General features: G+C 38.9%; 1 pseudogene; it reads left to right on the top strand.

Annotated features, from left to right (window-relative positions):
• The first annotated feature begins 2,663 nt into the window (after positions 1 to 2,663).
• LOC141540730 (bifunctional phosphoribosylaminoimidazole carboxylase/phosphoribosylaminoimidazole succinocarboxamide synthetase pseudogene) lies at positions 2,664 to 4,173 on the top strand (annotated as a pseudogene).
• The last annotated feature ends 7,548 nt before the right edge of the window (positions 4,174 to 11,721 follow it).

Below are 11,721 nucleotides of genomic sequence, written 5' to 3' on the forward strand. Positions count from 1 at the left end.
CCACTATACCATGCCATTTCTTGAATTAGATTATACTAAACAAATTGATTTGATTAGCTCAAGTAAAGTCTGGCCTGTGTAAGAGAAATTTTCGAATCTTACAAAGAAAATACCTATCCCTCTTAGGATGTCACTTATATATAGACATCCAAGTATGTTGAGTCATTTCTTTTGGGGGAAATCATAGAATCCTGGTAATTAGACCAATTACTTCATTTTACACTTGAGAAAACTAATGCCAGAGACTTCAATCCTTGGAAACTTTTGTTAATACATGATTTCATCAATATTAGTATCCTTTACACATTTTCCCATATGGAAGATGCTCCTTTCGATCAGTCTTCCATAGGAGATATATCCAATGCAATAAATATCTTCCTATACTTCTTTTAAGGCAGCTAGGTGGAACAATGGATAAAGTGCCACGCTTAGAGTAAGGAAGACTACTCTTCCTGAGTGCAAATATAGCTTACTAGCTATGTGACCCTGGGCAAGTCACTGGCCCTGTTTACCTCAGTTTCTTCATCTGTAAATTGAGCTGAAGAAGTAAATTGCAAACCAGTACAGTATTTTTGCCAAGAAAACCCCAAATGCAGTCATGAAGAATTGAACATGATTGAATGACAATATTTCTTCTAACCCCAGTTAGCCTATTATAACAATGGGCTTTAGCAGTAACATAAGAGATATCACCAACCATGTTTATTCTTTAAGAATGTGACATTTCATGATTCACATACTATCTATAGAATAGTAGTATCAAAGATATATGTATATATATGTGTGTATATATATATATATATATATATATATATATATATATATGTTTGTATATGTGTGTATATGTGTGGTAGATATATTATATAAATTCATCCATCAGTAACTTAAAAGAGCTTCACAATTTACCAAATACTATTCAGACCAATCTCCTATTCAATTCTGAATCTGATCTATGATCAACAGGCAGACCTTCCCCAAGATTTACATAATAACTAATTCAATAGTCATTCAATAATTCAATAATTATAATAATAATTCAATAATTATAATAATAGTAATTCAATAATTCATTCAGTTACACAGCATCATCTAGATACCTTACATTTTTCATCCACTTTGCTGGCTCCTATGTTGGGTATCTTTGCCTCCCAACTTTCCTGCTAAAATCCCACCTTCTGTGGGGAGCCTTCCCCAACTCCTCTTTCTCCTAGGGCATTTCCTGCTGTTGTTTTCTCTTTATCCCATACATAGCTCATTTGTACATATTTGATTGGTGAGTCATCTCCCCCATTAGATTGTAAGCTCTCTAACGGTAGGGACTGTCTTTTCCCTAATTTTGTAACCTAAATGAGTCTTCCTGACTCCAGACCCAGCACTTTTACTTGTCACTCAGCTATCCTATTTAACCGTGGTTTTTGTTCAGTTGTTTTTCAGTTGCAAATCTTCATGGTCCCATTTAGAATTTTCTAGGAAGAGATAATAGAGTGGTTTGCCATTTCCTTCTCCTGCTCATTTTACAGATAAGGAAACTGAAGCAAAAAAGCATTAAATGACTTGCCCAGGATCACACAACTAGTAAGTATCTGAGGCCACATTTGAATTCTGAGCAATGAGTTTTCCTGACTCCAGTTCTGGCTTTTTATCTATTGCCTCAATTGACCTTACTGAGTTTCAATTGCCTCCTCTATAAAATGGGGGAAATAATAGCATCCACTTCACTGAGCCATTGAAAGGATCAAAAAAGAGAACATAAATAAAACCCTTTGCAGACTTTAAATTGCCATATAAATGTCAGCTGTCATTATGACCCATTTCTGATCAATCCAGGGAGGCTTTATGGAGAAGATAGGATTTAAGGAGCTGTTTAAGTGCTGGCCCAGGAGGCGCAGGGAGGGAGGGAGTATGCAAGCGCAGGTGGGAGAGTGTCCAAGCCCATCTGGTGCCACTTTAGAGAAGGCGTAAAGGCAGGAGATGAAGAGAGCTTTGACTTCATGGAGTGGAGCCTTCCTGGATAACCCTGTTTATTAGATCTGGCAATTCTTCCCAGCTGGAAGCTTTAAAGTTAGGTGGAGCACATTTATTTTACTGAAAGGAGCAAGACCTAGTGATCATCTGATCATCACTGTCAGTGTCCCTTCGCATCATCATTTCCCTCCTGTTTCCACAAAATCAAAAAGTTGCATCTTCTGGGCTTCAGTATCAATTTGTAAAGTGAGGGAGAGAAGAAACAGGGATTGAGAGAAAAGCAGCTAAAAAAGCTGAAGCAAGATAATACTTGAGATTGGGGATCTAGACTGGTGCCATAGCAGCTCCTGACAAAGAGGCTGGATTGGCCCTTCTGGGATCCTGTGGCTCCCCTGGTATAAGCTTTTCCTACCTTACAAACCCCTCCGATTCACATACTTTACCCAGTGATTGAGAGCGGGTCCAGTTCTCTCCATAGGCCTAAGACATGGCCCCATAGTGTGCTTTGGGGGCTGTAGAAACCAAGTCCCAAATAGTCTGCCCCAACAGCCTATTACAGAGTTTATATAGTTATTTTTGAGAACCTTCCAGAGACAAGTATATTCTAAGTTCTTGGATTTACATCTAGAAAGGACCACACAGATAATAAATAGCAGAATCATGTTTTGAAATCAGGTCATCAGACTTCCAAGACCTACATGCTCTTTCTAAACTGCACCAAGGATTTCCTTCCAGTTTCCTGCTGTTCTACCACAGCTAGAGAAACAGTGACAGCCAAAGTACTAAAGATTGGTAAGAAGCTTTACGAGGGTAAAACAAACAAACAAAAAAGTCTATGAATTGTTGAATAGTCCTCTTGCAGTTTAAAGACCAGATCACTGCAGGCAACACCACTAAAAAAAAATCACCTGGATGGAAAAGCTTGATCTCAAACAAGATTACCAGCTGTATTTTCAAGTTGTTATAGGAAGCAGGTATCAAAACTAATTTCACCCAAAAAAATGTGATGAGGCAGCTTTCATTGCACTTCAGTGGGAAATGATTCCAATTGAATGGGTTTGTAGAAGAATTGCAAAAATTTCATGAGCCAGGTCCAGGACTGCTGGTCTCTCCCTCCTTCAAGGATAGGTTCCTTCCTCAGCTTGTACTTCTCCATCTCTTAAAGATTAGATATAGTCGTGAGCACTTAGACAACTTTCTCTCCCTACCGAATAACTCCCATTTTATCAATTCCACTCTTTACTCGTGTCCTTCCTTTTACCTTTGTTCTTCCTTGCCTATCCAAGAAATCCATGTGTCAAAGAAGGACACAAGTTCTACCCATCTAAAGGAGAGTTGTTTTCCAACAATGATTCTCAGTGATCTGAAGAACAGATTATCGCTGCAAAGTGGTGTTTTGCTAGATTTAACATAGGTCAAGTCAGACTGAAGTGGATATCATGAGTCATTCCATACAAGCTATTTTTGAAATACTGGAAAAATCCTGGTTACCTCAAAACTGTACACTAGTTCACATGAAGATTGAATTTGGTGTTGATGTGACTACAAAAGAAATTGTTCTTGAGGATGTTATTGATAATGATTTCTGGGGGTTCTGGCTATCTGGAGAAAGAACCAACAGTCATAGTGGGACCTTCAGGAAGTGACTCCTGAAGGCCTCCAGATAGTGAAGAAAAACTTTGAATGGGTTGCAAAAGGAGTTGCTTCATAAAGTACAAAGTTCATGGAGAGTTGTGGTCTTGATGAGCTCAACTTCTAACCTTGGTCACTGTGAAAAAATTAAGGCTTGAGGATACTATGGAATTTCTTGTGAACTTCAAGTAACATCTGCCCATAAAGGCCCAAATGAAAATGTAAAGATTAAACCAGAGTATGAAGGAGATACTGTTCCTAATGTATTTGAGGCAATAGCTGGCAGAAGCAATGGTTTGGGGCCAATAAAGTCTGGTAATACGACATATCTAGTAGTCAACTGTCCTCCCCTTACACCTGATTGGGGAGCTCAGGATGTATGGTCCTGACTTTGAATTCCTAGTGGTCCTGGCTGTTCCACTATGCTTTTTTCATCTGAAGGAGCAGCTCAATTTGCAGCTCAGATATTTGGATTAAATAACCATTTGGTAATGGGCTAAACTTCGAGGAAGTATGTTAAACACATGGGCTTCCTTGAAACTTTCCATGATAAGAAAATCACAATGCAGTTTATAAGTAGTTTGCAGTGCATTTTTGAAACAAAGATTCTAACAGCTTCAGAAAGCATTACCAAATAGGCAAGAGAAAAGATGATTCTAAACTAATCATAAAAAAGATACTAATAAAATTTCTTACTTGGTTTTATGTTAAATAAGTAAATAAGCTATATCAACAGACAGCATCAGGATTTCAAGGACCTACCTAGCTAAAAGATTCATTGGCAAAAGTTAGCCAGGGGAGGGTTACTGTTTTGTTTTTGTTTTTGTTTCTTTTCTGCCAAAGGCAGCTCCTAAAAACCATCTACTAAGGCACAGAAGACTCAAGATCTATATCTGTAGAAAGATGTAAATGAATAAAAATGTAAATTTTAAAGTGTTGAAATAAGGCATTAAATTATCTAAAGGAGGCAATTGGATGGACTTGGGGCTGAAAGCGAAGAATCAGCTCAGCCATTAAGATTCTATGATCTTCATTATATACTTCATTAACAATACTGTACGATAACTAGGAGATCATTATACACTTCAACAATGATACTGTATGAGGATGTATTCTGATGGAAGTGGATATCTTCAGCATAGAGAAGAGCTAATCCAATTCCAATTGATCAGTGACGGACAGAATCAGCTACATCCAGAAAAGGAACACTGGGAATGAGTGTAAACTGTGAGCATTATTATTTTTTTTCTTCCCAGATTATTTTTAGCTTCCGAATACAATTCTTCCTTTGCAACAATAACAACAACAAAATTCAGTTCTGCACATATATATTGTACCTAGGATATACTATAAGATATTTAATATGTATGGGAATGCCTGCCATCTAGGGGAGAGGGTTGAGGGAAGGAGGGGGAAAATTCAGAACAGAAGGGAGTACAAGGGATAATGTTGTAAAAAAAAATACCTATGCATATGTACTGTCAAAAAAAATGTTATAATTATAAAAATTAATTTAAAAAAAGAAAAAGGAAAAAAAAACACAATACTGTATTATGATCAATTCTGATGGATGTGGCCCTCTTCAACAATGAAATGAACCAAATCAGTTCCAATAGAGCAGTAATGAAATGAACCAGCTACACCCAGTGAAAGAATTCTGGGAGATGACTATGAACCACTACATAGAATTTCCAATCCCTTTAATTTTGTCCACCTACAGTTTTGATTTCCTTCACAGGCTAATTGTACATTATGTCAAAGTCTGATTCTTTTTGTACAGCAAAACAACTGTTTGCACATGTATACATATATTGTATTTAACTTATACTTTCACATATTTAAATTGATCAACCTGCCATCTTGGGGGAGGGAGGAAGGAGGGGAAAAATTGGAACAAAAGGTTTGGCAATTGTCAATGTTGTTAAATTTCCCATGCATATATCTGGTAAATAAAAACTATAATTTAAAAAAAAAAGATTCTATGATCTTCAATTGTGATGGACTTGGTTCTTCTCAACAATGTGGTGATCCAAGGTAGTGTCCCTTGGTATCATTTCCCTGCCTGTTTCCACAAAATCAAAAAGTTGCATCTTCTGATTCTTCAATGTGAACAAAGAACTTATTATTTTAAAAGAAATCATGTGTAGTTGGAAGGATCAAGAAGGTGACACCAGATCTGGGCCTTTAGGGGAGAAAGAATGCCACCGGGTAGGCAAGGAAGAACAAAGATAAAAGGAAGGACATGAGTAAAGAGTAGAATTGATAAAATGGGAGTTATTCGGTAGGGATAGAAAGTTGTCTAAGCGCTCATGACTATATCTAATCTTTGAGAGATGGAGAAGTACAAGCTGAGGAAGGAACTTATCCTTGAAGGAGGGAGAGACCAGCAGACCTGGACCTGGCTCATGAAGCCCTGCACTTGTTGACTGATATATGGAGTTTTACATATCCCATCCTTGTTGACTCAGAACTAAACAATAGAAATCATTTTCACCTGCAAGCCAGGTGGCGGCTGGTAAATGGAACACTCTTAAATCGCTGGGACTCCAATCAGATGAAGTATTGGCCTCTGGAAAGTTAAGGAGTCAAGCAGGTGTTTCATATCTTAAAATTAACTCTGCTAGCCAGAGCACTTTCTTCCAGAAGAACACTGTAAAATAATGTTGATGGACAGGTTGGAGTGATGGGAAGCTGTTTATGGACTGGAACATGCCCAAGGCATCCATCTCCTCTTCAAGAGAGGCAACACAGCAGAGACTCCATCAGGAGATCAAGATTTGAAACTTTGGTTCACAGTTTGCTAGTGAAGAGCGTCTGTTTTTTTTATAACATGAAGAAAATAATAGCCCACCCATCTCACCAGACTGCTTTAAGGAAAGCACTTTATAAAATTTAAAACATCGTACGAGAGGCAGTCATGTCCAACTTCACGATCCCAGGTACCAAACTGTCTATGGAAAATATACTGGACTGCTTGGCCATTTCCTTATCTAATAGAATAAGGCAAATGGAGGTTAAATGAGTTGCCTAGCGTCATGAAGCTAGGAAGTATCTGAAAGGATATTTGAACCCAGTTCTTCCTGACTCCAGGCCCAGCACTCTATTCACTGAGTCACCTGGGTGATATGAGAGGTATTGTGGATAGTAAATAGAAGTGGCTTTGCTGCCAGTTTCCTGGGTTTGAGTCTTTCCTTGGATTCATCCTGGGTGTCCGATTCACTTCACCTCAGTCCCCCTAGTAACTCTGTAAGATTATTGGAAGAAATTTGCTCATAGAGAGCTCCTTAAGTTGATAAAGTCATCGTGCTGGACTTTAAAATGTTAAAATACAGGGTTTTACAAACATCTTAGTACATTTTTAAGCTTTAATAACTTAACAACTATTACTTTCCCTTTGATTATCCTAAAAAAGTTTGTCTTGTGGCACTGCGCTTAAAATCTGAAAGGCTTGAATGCGAATTCAGTCTCAGACACTAATTAGCTAGACAAGTCATCGAATCTCTCTTACTTTTCTTATCAGCAAAGTAATTGTACATTTATATACCTCTTTGACATTTACAAAGTGATTCACAAATGTCTCATTTGAAAGTAAGTGCCGTTATTATCCCTATTTTACAAATAAGAAAATAAGGTAGAGGTCAAGTGACTTGTCCAGAGTCATACAGCTAGTATCTGAATGGATTCCAGGTCCAGTACTCTATCCACTGAACAAGCTAGGTGCTTACAAAATGAAGGACTTTAATGTGATGACTACTAAGGAATTCTCCAATTCTCTCAGGCTTTCAACCCCTTTCTCTCTCTTACCTCAAATGCTAAAAGTTCAGAAAACTACAGGAGAGGGAAAGGGGTTGAAGTCTGGGAAATCCCTTTGCAGGAACCAAGATACCTGAAATGGTTCATAGGATTTAGTAATAGAAAAAAATCTCGGACACAAATTATTGATGAAGAAATTAAGACCCATGGAGACAGAACGGACTTGCCAAGTCTCATAACTAGAATGCACGTCCTCTGTTTCCACCTCCAGTATTCATGGGACAAGGAAAAATATAGAGGAAGGGACGACTCCCTCACCTTCCATCCAGCTGCCTCAGTGGCTGGCCAGGATCACACAGAAACAGGCTAACAGTTAACATCAAGCCAAGTAGCAACAGTTTGGGATCGTTGTTATTCTACTGATGCTGATTGACACCTCAATCACTTAGTGATTGTGGACATAGAAATTCTGGGCTATGTTATTTTCTACCTTTCTCCTGATTCAGTTCAAGAAAAGGGTACTAGGCAGGCACCACGCTGTCGAGGAATAAAGTTCTTTGCTTATGATGCTCTGATGACAAATGTTTTCCCCTACTAGATTACAGTATAAGCCAGGTATTAAGACCAGATGGAATTCTAGACTGAAAGTCAAGAAGACATAGGACCCTGGTCAAGTCACTTAACATTTTAATGTCAGTTTCTTCATCTGTAAATTGGAATAATGGCAACTGCATCATAAGATTTTTGGAAGGACCAAATGGGATGATATATGTAAACTAATTTGCAATATGTCTACTTGACATGAATACACAAACTATTGCTCAGCATCTCTAGCATTGCCCTATTAGTAGGGAGGAAGGGAAGGAAAGGAAGGAAAGGAAGAACAATTCAATTTGGGGCCTTGGCATTGTTCTAAATGTGTTAATGTGGTCATGTCCCTTGTTTGAGGGAATGTCCTTGTTTCAGAAATGGGAGTGCCTTAAGCAGCTCTGAAGAAATGTGCTCTCCAAATCCAAAAAATAATTACAGGATAGGAATAGTGGTGGCGTAAGTTACTATTCTAATTGCCCAAATGGAGATGATCTCATCCTTTTATGACAATCCCTATGGGTGTCCACGAACTCCTAGATTAGAGCTAAAAAAGACCTTAACAGTCACTGAGTCTTTCCCTCTCATTTTATAGAGGAGGAAACTCAGTTTCATAAAAGTTAAATGACTTCCTCAAGGTGATACTAGAAGGGCTGAAATTTAATTTTAAATTTTTTGATCACAAATCTTATGCCCTTTCTATTGTACCACACTGTCGAGGAATAAAGTTCTTTGTTTATGATGCTCTGTTGACAAATGTTTTCCCATACTAGATTACAGTATAAGCCAGGTAGTAAGACCAGATGGAATTCTAGACTGAAAGTCAAGAAGAGTAGCCATAGGACCCTGGTCAAGTCCCTTAACAATTTAATGTCAGTTTCTTCATCTGTAAATTGGAATAATGGCAACTACATCACAAGATTTTTGGAAGGACCAAATGGGATGATATATGTAAACTAATTTGCAAGTCTTAACACCCTTCATAAGTGCTAATTATTATTATTATTCATGTAAAAGAAAGCTCTTTGAGGATAGGAAAGGAATCTATAACTCTCAGCACAATTGTGCCCTGCACAAGAATGTAAAAAGCAGCTTTTGCATTGAATTCAATAGTGATTGATGGCATTATTAAGTCTAAGATATTTAGGTTTATTTCATATATCACTGTCAAGATGGTACATACATGATAGTGAATAGCAAGTAAGTGTGGGGAGGGTTTAGGTCCAAGTATCATATAAGACAGTAGGCATAACTGGCTAGCACCTTTTCCAATAATACTCTAAGGGATCTTAACCTACAATTCATTTTGATTTCTTTCTTCAATGTAATTGGTGTCTTTTGTGATCCTGGGGATTTTATGTTATGCATTACAAAACATTCTGTCAAAGGGGTCTGAAAGAAGTAAAGAACCCCTACTCTAAATAAAGGGTCACATGAAATCCCTCTCCTTCCTTTTATGACCTTCCTCTTCTCTCTCTCCCCTGGCGTTCTCCATTCTTTCTACCTATTTCTCTCTTCTGCTTTCTGCCTCCTCCCATCTGTGATTAATGGTGAATGGGGAAAAGGTGGCTATAAAGGAGGACAGGAAGCACTGCAGAAGGTAGGTCCTTCATAGGGAAATGATCATTGAAATGTGACTTCCTCTGATTTGTAAGAACCCAGATGGATGTGGGTCCATGGAAATCCCTTTGCAAATGAAATGGAAAAAAGGGGGTCACACCCCATGAAGATGGCAACAGTCCTAAATGGGTATTGAGAGTCAACCAGTCTTCTTCACAAAGAAAACCAAGAAAAGTACAGTTATAGTTAATGAAATGGAATCTCCAATGGTCTTGTTCATGGCACATCCAAGTTGAGCCTTAGAAGCAAGGTAGGTAGATACTTAGCAAAGATTATCTCCCCCACTGGTCTGCCAATGGACTTGAAATTCCCATTTTAAAAACCACTCTAAAATTGTTGTCATGAACATAATGGAATATTATTGCACTATAAAAATGATAAATATGAAAAAAAAAAGTGTAGAAACTTGAAAAGACTTAGATGAACTGAAACAGAGCCAAGTAATCAAAAATAAAAGATCCAGTTACATCATGATTATAGTATAAGCCAGGTGTGAAGAGAAGATGGCATTTCCAGAGGAACAGAAAGCCATCATTCAACCGTTACTCATATTCTCTTCAAGGATCCTAGGAGTAACTTTAGTGTCTGAAAGTTATATTCTAACTACTCATCATGGTTACTCCTGAGCCCCTACCATTATACTTCCTTAGACCTGGCCTCAGATGCATTTCCTCTGGCTTCTCTTTGAGCCCCCCCTCTTCCTCTGAGAAACCCCCAACTTGTATTTCCCCTATAAAAGCTCTGTTCATGATGAGCATCTTTGCTAAGTCCATTTCAGGACTAAGAGCACTATGAGCTACTCTCTCTTTCCCTTCTCAGCGTGACTTCCCTTTAATGGTCTTTCTCTTTGCTATCACTAATTCTGGTTAGTCTGCTAAACTCCTCTACAGATTTAGGCTGCCAGTCAATGCATTTTGCTTTAATGGATTCTTCCGAACTCCTTTCCCTATGGCTCTCTTAAATCTATTTCCTATTTGCCATTTCTGGTGCCTAGTTTACCTCTTCAATTTGTCTGTAACCTCTTCTCCTAAATAAACCTACCTTTTGGCAAAAAGAATGGCCATTGTGAAATTGTTACGTGTTTATTTCAAAAGCTGCTGGCCTGACCTCATCAGAATAATGAGAGGATTTTTGTATTCCCGTGGGAAAGGCACGAGGTGGGGGACAGGGATATAAGGAAGGGGTGAGTTAGAGTAGAATGGGAGGGGTAGAATAGAAAGATCAGTACATTTTTAATCTAAATTTCAGGTAAATCCCGTCCCTTCTTTATGAGACTCTGAGCTCATTTTATTCCCTTAATTTACAGACGAAGAAACTAAGGCACAGAGCAGAGAAAAATTACCCAGGATCACAAGCGGCCAAGTCAGAATTTACACTTAGATTTTTCTCCAAACTCGGAGCTCTTTTTGCTGTAAAAACCCTCTCGTTTTAGAGAAGAAGAAACTGAAGGGTAAAGGGACTTGCCCAAGATCACAGGTATGAAGTAGAGGACCCAGATTTTAAGTTCTAGTCTCTGGGTCCAAATCCAGTTACCTTTCTGTTTCACCACACTACCCAAGAATGAAAGAGCCAGATGGGAAGATTAGGAGGTGGAGAGTGGGCTTGATAGCCAGCTTCTTCTCCTACAGGATGGTGCCGAAGGCCAACCCTGACCTCTGGAGGCTAGTTTGGAGAAGGGAAAATTGTTCTGAACCACTCCAGGCATCCCCAAAGCAATCGGTTTCCCCTTGGGCTGGGTGACCATTAGCAGGCCCCACCCACAGGGCCAAACCCACAGGGTACTCTCACATCAGCACAGGCCATCTTTGTTTGAGCTGAAGCTGGTTTTCCCACATGCAACTGAAATAAATTAGAGCTTTTTCAACAAGGGAGGTTTAAGGCGGCCCCTCTTGGAAAAATCTCAGCAGCTGCTCTTTATTGGATTATAACTAGGAGCAAAACACCCTGAACCACCCAATTGCCGGCAATGGGGAAAACACACACACACACACACACACACACACACACACACACACACACACACACACACACACACACACACACACATGCACAGTGGAAACGAGACAAAAGCAAGCCACCGACAGAAAATGCAGTGAGGGGCATCCGAGGCTCGACCTAAGGAAGTCCCCACCAGGGAGAATTGTTCCGAGGAGGCGTAAGGGT

The sequence above is a fragment of the Sminthopsis crassicaudata genome, chromosome 4 (genome assembly GCF_048593235.1).
Source record: "Sminthopsis crassicaudata isolate SCR6 chromosome 4, ASM4859323v1, whole genome shotgun sequence".
Lineage (NCBI taxonomy): Eukaryota > Metazoa > Chordata > Mammalia > Dasyuromorphia > Dasyuridae > Sminthopsis > Sminthopsis crassicaudata.